Source organism: Prionailurus viverrinus, chromosome B2 (genome assembly GCF_022837055.1).
Source record: "Prionailurus viverrinus isolate Anna chromosome B2, UM_Priviv_1.0, whole genome shotgun sequence".
In the NCBI taxonomy this organism is placed as follows: Eukaryota; Metazoa; Chordata; class Mammalia; order Carnivora; family Felidae; genus Prionailurus; species Prionailurus viverrinus.
In genome coordinates this window covers 32,978,123-32,989,211 of record NC_062565.1, presented here as the reverse complement: position 1 = coordinate 32,989,211, position 11,089 = coordinate 32,978,123, and the positions used below count along the sequence as shown (strand labels likewise).

General features: G+C 45.5%; 1 long non-coding RNA gene across 1 annotated transcript; it reads left to right on the top strand.

The window, feature by feature from the left end:
- Nucleotides 1-1,713: 1,713 nt before the first annotated feature.
- Nucleotides 1,714-9,828, top strand: LOC125165816 (uncharacterized). The gene is made up of 3 exons (XR_007152232.1): nt 1,714-1,761; nt 7,880-8,123; nt 9,512-9,828. It is a non-coding gene; the product is annotated as an uncharacterized LOC125165816 (long non-coding RNA).
- Nucleotides 9,829-11,089: the final 1,261 nt, after the last annotated feature.

Below are 11,089 nucleotides of genomic sequence, written 5' to 3'. Positions count from 1 at the left end.
CCAGATATTTTTAAAACTTCTTTGACTTCTTTTTTTGACCCATTGGTTGTTTAGTAGCATGTTGTTTATTCTTTAAAAATTTTTTTAGTGCTTATTTATTTTTGAGAGAGACAGAGCACGAGTGAGGAAGGGGCAGAGACAGAGAGGGAGACATAGAATCCGAAACAGGCTCCAAGCTCTGAGCTGTCAGCACAGAGCCAGACATGGGGCTTGAACTCGGGAATGGTGAGATCATGACCTGAGCCTAAGTCGGACGCTCAACCCACTGAGCCACCCATGCGCCCCAGCATGTTGTTTATTCTTAATGTATTTGTGTTTTTTCCAGTTTTCTCCTTGTAATTGATTTCTAGTTTTATACTCGTGTGCTTGGAAAAGATGCTTGATATAATTTCAGTCTTCTTGAATTTTATTGAGACTTGTTTGTGGCCTAATACATCCTGGAGAATGTTCCATGTACACTTGAGAAGAATGTATATTCTGCTGCTTCTGGTTGGAAGTTCTGTATAAATCTATCAAGTTCATCTGGTCTAATATGTCATTGAAGGCCAATATTTTCTTATTGATTTTCTGTCTGGATGATCTATCCATTGATGTAAGTGGAGTGTTAAAGTCCCCTACTATTATGGTATTACTGTCAATTTCTCCTTTATGTCCATAAAGATTTGCTTTATATATTTAAGTGCTCCTATGGAACAAACTCTTGCTGCACATAATGTGATTGCAAGAACCCAATCTCAAAGGATACATGCTGTATGGTTCAATTTATGTGACATTCTAGGACAATGGTGATGAGAACACATCAGTGGTTCCCAGGGCTTAGGGGTGGGGGAAAGCATGCCTACAAGGGGGATGATGGAATTATTTGGGGATGATGGAACTGTTCTGAATCCTTATTGTGGTGATTACATATATCTATACATGTAAATATTGTGGAAATGCACACCAAAAGAAGTCAGTATTACTGCATGATAATTTTAAAAACCATCTATATCCAGCTGGATAACTATGCAATAAAACAACTATAGCACAATGTTGTTCATTAAAAAAAGTTTTTTTTTAACGTTTATTTATCTTTGAGAGACAGAGTGTGAGCAGGGGAGGGGCGGAGAGGGAGGGAGACACAGAATCCGAAGCAGGCTCCAGGCTCTGAGCTGTCAGCACAGAGCCTGATGCAGGGCTCAAACTCACAAGCTGTGAGATCATGACCTGAGCGGAAGCCAGACGCTCAACTGACTCAGCCACCCAGGGGCCCCTAGTACAATGTTAATGGGAGAATCTAGGGGGTGAGAATAAGTGATCACTGAGCAATTCTTTTAGCTTTGCTATCTGCTTGAAAATTCTCGTAACAAATATTGGAAAAAACTATATCCAGAATGATTCTAAGAAGATTGAAGGCATCACACCTATTAACAGTAAGACTCTCTCTGAAGGGTGAAATTGTGGGTAATTAAAATTTTCTTTTTATATATTTCTGTATTTTCTATAATGGGCACCTATTATTTTATTTAGAGAGAGTAGAGGCTATATTTGATTTTTTTTAAATAGCTCTCCCTGACTCAGCATTTTGAAATCGTTTATTTATTTATTTTTAAGACAGACAAGAAGAACGCAGGAGGAGCAGAGAGAGAAGGAGAAAGAAAATCTCAAGCAGACTCCACACTGTCAGTGCAGATCCCCATGTGGGGTTTGATCGCATGAACCGTGAGATCACGACCTGAACCAAGATCAAAAGTCAGACACTCAACCGACTGAGTCACCCAGGTGCCCCATAGGCTATATTTGATTTTAAGTCTTTTTTTTTTTTTCATGTATCTGTGGAATCCATGCTTCTTGTAAGGTTCAAATGGTCCAGAAATAGGTAACCCCATAGGAAAAGTCCCTTGTATCAGTCCTAACACTGTTAACATTCTGTGGGTAACTTAAAGAATAAATCTTAAATTCAGGTACATTTCTTTCATGTTATGTCACCATTTAGAAATGAAGCAGCTCAAACATATTCCATTTTTGTTTCCCATTACTATCACCTAACAATAAAAGTTTTATATTTACAAGGAAGAACACAGGCTCTTTTCTAGGTTCAAGGCAGAGAGCCTGAGGTGCAAAGAAGGTGTGATAATTTTTCCTGATTCCAAGAACTGAGCCAGGAAAGAGTTTGCCTCCTTAAAACACGGGGCCGCCGTTCTTTGTTATTTTAAAAGCTGTAACTATAAAGATTTCCTTTCAATTTTTCTTTTGTAACTTAGGTCAAAACTAGAATGCTCTTTTGTTGTATGTTTATGTGTTGCATTGCCCCAATTATAAAATATTACCTGCTGAGAAAACTGAGGCCAAAGTGGAGAGGGACTGTGGTTGGGGAGTCTACTTCTGACACAGCCACCAACTCTCTGTGACCCTTCTCTGGGCCTCCCCTTCCTAGACTATATTATTTTTATAATGAAGAACAAAAGCGAAGAGTAACAATAAAACCCTCTACTGGGCAGCAGCGTGGAGGGTGCTGCAAAGACTGCTGGTTGTCCTACATGCCATTCTTCCTGAGTACAACATTTTTTGTATTTTTAGCTGAGCACATAATTGACCCACAAAATAGACTGTTTCCTTGCCTCCCTTGCTAGATGTGGTCAGTGGAAAATAAGCAAAATGTTTTTAAAGGGAAGGGGTGTTTTATTTTTCTCCAGTTACTCCTTTCTAATGGCTGGAATGTGGACATGATGGCTGGAGCACAAGCACCTACTTTAGACCATGAGGAAACTTTGGGAATGAAAACTACACACTGCAGATCAACCAGATAGAGCCTGGCTTCCTTGTTCGGTGGTATATCATGCTAACGCTGGACTGCATGCCTGCCTCTGGACTTCTTTTTTTTTTTTTTTTCTTTTTTAACATTTATTTATTTTTTGAGAGACAGAGAGAGACAGAGCGTGTGCAGGGGAAGGGCAGAGAGAGAGAGAGGGAGTCACAGATTCTGAAGCAGGCTCCAGGCTCTGAGCTGTCAGCACAGAGCCCGAAGCAGGGCTCGAGCTCACGAACCATAAGTTCATGAGATCATGACCTGAGCCGATGTCAGGTGCTTAACCGACTGAGCCAGCCAGAGGCTCCTGGACTTCTTGAATGTGAGAGGGAAATACACTTCTGTCAAGTGTAATCCGCTGGTATTTGGGGATTTCTTTTGAAAAATTTAAAGTCCAGTTAGCAGACCATGTAGTATTAGTTTCAGGAGTACAAAATAGTGATTCAACACTTCCATACATCACCCAGTGCTCATCCGGACAGGTGCACTCCTTAACCCCCATCACCTGTGTAACCCATCCCGCCCCTCCCACCTCCCCTCTGGCAACCATCAGTTTGTTCCCTATAGTTAAGAGTCTGTTTCTTGGTTTGTCTCTCTCTTTCTCTCTTTTTCCCCTGTTGCTCGTTTGTTTTGTTTCTTAAATTCCACACATGAGTGAAATCATACGGTATTTGTCTTTCTCTGATAGACTTATTTTACTTAGCGCAATACTCTCTACTCCATCCGTGTTGTTGCAAATGGCAAGATTTCATTCTTTTTCATGACCGGGTAATGTTCCATTGTATATATAACCAGTACATCTTTTCTTTTTAATTCTTAACATTTTATTATTTTTTATTTTAGAGAGAGAGAGAGAGAACGCACGAGCAGTGGGTGGTGGAGGGGGGGAAGGCAGAGGGAGAGAGAGAATTTCAAGCAGGCTCCATGCTCAATGCAGAGCCTGATGTGAGGCTCGATCCCGTGACCCTGGGATCATGACCTGAGCCAAAATCAAGAGTAGGATGCTTGGGGCACCTGGGTGGCTCAGTCCCTTGAGCATCTGACTTTGGCTCGGGTCATCACCTTGCAGTTCATGAGTTCGAGCCCTGCATCAGACTCCCTGCTGTCAGTGCAGAGCCCACTTCGGATCCTCTGTCCCCCTCTCTCTCTGCCCCTCCCCTGCTTGCTCTCTCTCTCTCTCTCAAAGATAAATAAACATTTAAAAAAAAAAGGAGTCAGATGCTCAACAACTGAGTCACCCCGGTGCCCTGACACCACATATTCTTTATCCATTCATTAATCACCAGACACTGGAACTGTTTCATTAATTTGGCTATTGTAGGGGGGCGCCTGGGTAGCTCAGTCAGTTGAGTGTCCAACTCCTGATTTCGGCTCAGGTCATGATCCCAGGGTTGTGGGACTTGAGCCCTGTGTCGGGCTCCGGGCTGAGCGTGGAGCCTGCCTGAGATTCTCTTTCTCCCTCTATTTCTCTCCCCTACTTGCTCTCTCTCTCAAATGAAATTAAAAAAAAAAAAAGGCTATTGTATAGACTGCTGCTATAAACATAGGGGTGCACGTATCCCTTTGAATTAGTACTTTTGTATCCTGTGGGTAAACACCTAGTAGTGTGACTGTTGGATTGCAGGGTAGTTCTATTTTTCACTTTTTGAGGAAACTCCATACTGTTTTCCAGAGTGGCTACACCAGTTTGCATTCCCACCAACAACGCAAGAAGGTTCCCCTTTCTCTGCATCCTTGCCAACACGCGTTTTTTCTTGTATTGTTGATTTTAGCCATTCTGACAGGTGTGAGGTAGTGTCTCATTGTGGTTTTGATTTGCATTCCCCTGACCATGAGTGATGTTGAGCATCTTTTCATGTGTCTATTGGCCATCTGGATTTCTTCTTTGGAAAAATGTTTATTCATGTCTTTTGCCCTTTTTAGTTGGATTTTTCATTTTGGGGGTGTTGAGTTTTATAAGTTTTTTATATGGTATTTTGGGATTTTGTTATTCGCAGCCTTGTACAAGGCAGGAGAATCAGTGAGGGGGCTGTTTCAGTAATTGAAGGGAGAGTTGATGAGGGCCTGAGCCATGGTGGGAAGCGGGTTTAAGAGATACGTGAGACATGCTAAGTGCCCATGCCTGAGGAGCCTTAATGGGGATTGCTGATTTGTTTGATCCGGAGCTCAGCAGAAAGGTCTGAACCAGAGAAACCATACGCTCAGAGTGGTAAAGTTCCCACAGTCACACAGCCAGGAGGGGCTGGACCCTGAATGATGTGTGTATCAGTTACCTACTGATAACCTCCAACATGTAGTGCGTAGGAGTCAGGGGTCTGGATGCTGCTCACCTTGGTGGTTCTAGCTTGGAGTCTGTCATGAGATTGCAGTTAAGATGTTGGCCACGGCTGCGGTCATCTGAAGGTTGGAAGGGGGCTGGAGGAGCCATTTCCAGGATGACTCATTCATACAGCAGCTGCCCCACCTTCACCCCGAGCCCCACCCCCACCCCGGTGCTGAGGGCCTGCCCTGTGTTGAAAGTTTTCCCCGAGTAAAGACCGATGCCACGTTCAGAAGTGCAGGGGAGAGACAGTGTAGCATAGAGGTGGCCTCTGATATGTTCCAGCAAGGGTGGCTGGGATGGGTAAGGGGAATGCTGTCTATAAGGCGTGTGGCCCACAATGAGTGTTCATGAAACACTAGCTCCTGCTGGGGATAGGACTTGAGGTTCAAGTCCCAGCTTTGCCACTTGGTGGTTGTGGTGCTTCAGTGTCTCAGCCAAATGGGATGATAATATCCATCTCATGGGGTTGGCATGAGGATTAAGGAAGGAAACACATGGGGCACCTGGCTGGCTCCATCCAGAGCATGTGACTCTTGATCTCAGGGTTGTGAGTACGAGCCCCACACTGGGTGTAGAGATTATTTATTTATTTATTAAAAAAATTTTTTTTAATGTTTATTTATTTTTGAGAGAGAGAGAGACAGATCATGAGCAGGGGAGGGGCAGAGAGAGGGAGACACAGAATCTGAAGCAGGCTCCAGGCTCTGAGCTGTCAGCACAGAGCCCGACATGGGGCTCGAACCCACGAACTGTGAGATCATGACCTGAGCGAAAGTCAGACACTTAACCGACTAGCCACCCAGGTGCCCCGAGATTACTTTAAAAGAACAAAAAAGGAAATACATGTAGAACATCTAAGCTGGTGCCTGGCATATCACAATTGCCCAAATAAAGCTTTACAGACATCCCTTGTTTTATTGTACTTTGCTTCAAAGATATTGCATTTTTTTACAAACTGAAGGCCAAGCAAGTCTGCATCAAGCAAGTCTGTGGACATCATTTTTCTAGCAGCAAATGCTGCTCACTTCACGATTCTGTGTCATGTTTTGGTCACTCTCATAGTATTTCAAAAGTTTTCATTACTATGTGATCAGTGATTTTAGCTTGCTGAAAGCTCAGAAGATTGTTAGCATTTTTTAGCAATCGTTTTTAAAAAAGTAATCTCGGGGCGCCTGGGTGGCGCAGTCGGTTAAGCGTCCGACTTCAGCCAGGTCACGATCTCACGTTCCGTGAGTTCGAGCCCCGCGTCAGGCTCTGGGCTGATGGCTCAGAGCCTGGAGCCTGTTTCCGATTCTGTGTCTCCCTCTCTCTCTGCCCCTCCCCCATTCATGCTCTGTCTCTCTCTGTCCCAAAAATAAATAAACGTTGAAAAAAAAAAAAAAAAAAAAAAAGAATCTTTAAAAAAGTAATCTCTAAATTCAATGTGAGGTTTGAACTCATGACCCCGAATCAAGAGTCACTGTTTCACCCCTGCAATAAAGTATTTTTTAAATTAAGTATGTACCTGGGGCACCTGGATGCCTCAGTTGGTTAAGCTTCTGACTTCGGCTCGGGTCATGATCTCATGGTTTGTGAGTTCGAGCTTCACTCTGGGCTCTGTGCTGACAGCTCGTAGCCTGGAGCCCGCTGCAGAGTCTGTGTCTCCCTCTCTCTCTGCCCCTCCCCTGCTCACGCTCTGTCCCTCCAAAATGAATAAACGTTAAAAAAAATAATAAAATAAAAAAAAATTAAGTATGTACATTGTTGTTTCAGACATAATACTATTGCACACTTAATAGACTGCAATATAGTGTCAACATAACTTTTTTACCACTGGGAAACCAAAAGAGTCATTTGACTGGCTTTATTGTGGTGGTCTGGAACTGACCCACAATATCTCTGAGGCACGCTTGTATGAGGTTAATTATCCTGCTCGAAATCCCCAGGGGCCTGCCCATGCTGTAGCACCAAGGACATCCATAGGTTCTTCCGTGTCACCTTGCCAGCTGAATTTTACCCCCCTGCTTAGGGCCTGGCCCCTATCTTCCTGCACCCCTTTTCCCTCCACCTGATAGGCCATCCCCACGCCCAGCCCTGTCACTCTGTTCATCTCTCCCTGGAGCCCTTTTCTGGTGGGATCTCCCAGAAGGGGCTCGCCTTCCTCTATCCCTCTCAACGCATGCGTCCTGCCTGTTTCTTGTGCCTGGCATCGTGCTGCGCGTGGCCTGGTGGGGGGAGTGGGAAGATCCACACTGGACCGGTTTGGGGGAAGGGGTGGGGTGTGGGGAGGGGCGTGGCTGACTCAGCTGAGTTGGAGGGCCTCCAGGGGGAGCAGGAGGGTAACCCAGCTGAGATGGTGAGCAGCAGAGGTGGGGGTGAGGAGGGTGTGGGTCTGGAAAGGCTGCCCGGAGGAAGCGAGCCTGAGCCGAGAGGTAAATGATAATCCCCTGCCACCTCCAGATGTCAAGCCAGCAGTAGGCAGCACTTGTGTCTTTTTCATCTGCACACTCTAGGTGCTCAATAATTGCTTTTGAATTTAATTGAGAGGAGGGTCATTTGAGGATTTGAAGAGTGATAGAATACCTGCTTTTCCCCCAAATATGCCCCACCAGCTTGTTCAAGGTGCTTGAAATCTCCCCCCATTAGATTCACGTTTGGCTTCAAAGCCAGTGCCTCCAGAAAGCTCCCTCTCAACTGTTCAGATCTGCACCCAGCATGTTCCGTGGGTGGTATCAGAGCAGCCCATTAGTCCCAACAAACTGATCTGACAAGCCATCTGTCACCCACAGCCCCCAGCCACCCTGAAATCGCCGAGTGTGTTGCCTGGCTCCGCTCCTCTTCTGGGCCCCCTCCGCCAACCCCCAAGTGACCTGATGGTGGTCCGAAGTCCCCTCTGAGTAACCCTGCCCCCAGCACTTCCCACCTGAGCTTTCACACTGGATGGCCTCACAGCACTTGTAGGAGGGAGGCGCACCACACCAGAGCAAGATTCAGGATGCCTCAAGCTGACACTTGACTCCGGTGGCTTCCACGGTGAGGAAATTTCTGCTTTCTCATAACAAGGTGGCAAGAAGTGAAATGGTGCCAGTAGTGGGTGAGTGGCTCAACAGCGTCGTCAAGTACCAAGGCTATTTTCAATCTTTGTCTCTGCCATTGCCAACAGGTCAGCCACGTTTTTCTTTATGGTCACAAGATGGCCGCCTGTCGGCAAGTGTCACGTCTAGACGTGACAACGTACAGTGAACGAAGAGAGCTTTCCTGGAAGCTGCTAACAATTCATCTTTATGTCTCAGGGGCCATAATTACACCGCTGCTCACTCAAAATCCAATATTACTGCAATGCAGGGAGATAATTCTCTGCGGGTCTCTCATGTTTCTGCACACCTCTCAAAGAGGTGTGCATAGCAAACAGCCTTAAAGGTAGCGTTTTCGTCCAGGTCAAAGGGCAAGTTTATTAAGATCTGGTGTTAAAAGACTCAGGTTCCCGGGGCACCCGGGTGGCTCAGTTGGTTGAGGGTCCAACTCTTGATTTTGGCTCAGGTCATGATCCTGGGGTCGTGGGATTGAGCCCCGACTGGTGCTCCACGCTGGGCATGGAGCCTGCTTGAGATTCTTTCTCTCTCCCTTTGCGCCTCTCCCCTGCTCACACTCTCTCCCTTGAACCCTCTAAAATAATAAATAAATAAATAAATAAATAAATAAATAAATAAATAAATGGAAAGTTTCAGGTTCCCTAAGCTCGGGGTTCCTCTCCTATAACATAACCCACTGAAGTCACATGGCCACCCCTTACTGCAAAGGAGTTGAGAAATGCAGTCTTTGGCCAGCTGAAATTTCCATTTCTATGGAAGAAGGGAGAATGGATGTGGGGGCAATCGGCAGTCTCTGCCATAGTTACTCCAACAAAACTGTGGTTCCGTGAGGAAGTCAGGAGGAATGATGTTGGAGAGGCAACAAGAGTGGCTACACAGAAGGGTTGGTGTCCTGGCCCCACTTTACAGATGAGGAATTGAGTTGTAGTCAGGGAGGTGTCGGGGCCAGATCTGCTGACCCCTGACTTCAGGTTTTCTCATCATTTCCCTGCTTCTGCATCAGTACAGGTCAGGGAAGGTCACGGCAGGGAAGGCCTTCTCTCCTCAAAACACTCAAACCCCTTGGCTTCCACGAGAGCTCTGCCTTCTGTTCGTCTCATCTTTGGTCTTGCTGTTTCCTTCTCCACTTTCTCTTCCCAGCCTGTCACTGATGGGATTACCAAGGCTCGGCCTTTGCCCTCGCGCCTGTGTGTGTTCCTTTGGCCTGTGGCATTACTAGCATCTCGTCACCATAACCCCCTCACTCCTGCCTGCCCTTTGGACCGCTCTTTGTGCTCTGGACTTGGGTAGCCAACTGCCCGCCAACATCCCCACTGGGATGTCTTACAGGCACCTCGGACGTCACAAGTGCAAACTGACCTCGCTCGGTCACCCACAAACTTACTTCTCTTCCACTCTGGTCTTGGCATCTTCGACATCTCCCTCTCCCTCTTCTTCTGCATCCACTCCACCCCAACACCACTGTGCCTGGACCGTTGCTGGAGCTTCCTCCTGCCTCCCTGAAGCCACCCTGACTGGCCAGCCACTCCTTACCATCCTAAAATGAAGGTAGGACACTATTCTTGTTCTTAAAACCTTCAATGGCTATTATTACTTTTAGGAAAAAGGCCAACATTCTTTTTGTGGTCTGGCAGCCATGTGCCCATCCCCCATGATCAATTCTTTCCTTCATTTTTAAAAATTTATTGGGGGCACCTGGGTGGCTCAGTCAGTTGAGTGTCTGACTTCGGCTCAGGTCATGATCTTGCGGTTCGTGAGTTCAAGCCCCACGTCGGGCTCGGTGCTGACAGCTCAGAGCCTGGAGCTGCTTCAGATTCTGTGCGTGTGTGTGTGTGTGTGTGTGTGTGTCTGCCACTCCCTGTTCCTGTTCTGCCTCTCTCTCTCAAAAATAAACAATAAAACATTAAAAAAATTATTTATTTATTTATTTATTTATTTTATTTATTTATTTAAAATTTTAAGCGTTTATTCACTTTTGAGAGACAAAGAGAATGCAAGCCGGGAGGGTCAGAGAGAGAGACAGAGACAGAGACAGAGACAGAGAGAATCTGAAGTAGGCTCCAGGCTCTGAGCTATCAGCACAGAGCCTGACATGGGGCTCAAACCCACGAATCATGAGAGAACTGTGAGATCATGACCTGAGCTGAAGTCAGATGCTCTACTGACAGAGCCACCCAGGTGCCCCTTTATTTTTTTAAATTAATTAATTTTTAAATTTATATCCAAGTTAGTTAGCGTATAGTGCAACAATGATTTCAGGAGTAGATTCCTTAATGCCTCTTACCCATTTAGCCCATCCCCCCTCCCACCACCCCTCCAGCAACCCTCAGTTTGTTCTCCATATTTATGAGTCTCTTCTGTTTTGTCCCCCTCCCTGTTTTTATATTATTTTTGTTTCCCTTCCCTTACGTTCATCTGTTTTGTCTCTTAAAGTCCTCCTATGAGTGAGGTCATATGATTTTTGTCTTTCTCTGACTGACTAATTTCACTTAGCATCATACCCTCTAGTTCCATCCATGTAGTTGCAAATGGCAAGATTTCATTCTTTTTGATTGCCGAGGAATATTCCATTGTATATATATATACCACATCTTCTTTATCCATTCATCCACCGATGGACATTTGGGCTCTTTCCATACTTTGCCTATTGTTGATAGTGCTGCTATAAACATGGGGGTGCATGTGTCCCTTCAAAACAGTACACCTGTATCCTGTGGATAAATGCCTAGTAGTGCAAATTGCTGGGTCATAGGGTAGTTCTATTTTTAGTTTTTTGAGGAACCTCCATACTGTTTTCCAGAGTGGCTGCACCAGCTTGCATTCCCACTAACAATGCAAAAGAGATCCTCTCTCTCCACATCCTCGCCAACATCTGTTGTTGCCTGAGTTGTAAATGTTGGCCATTCT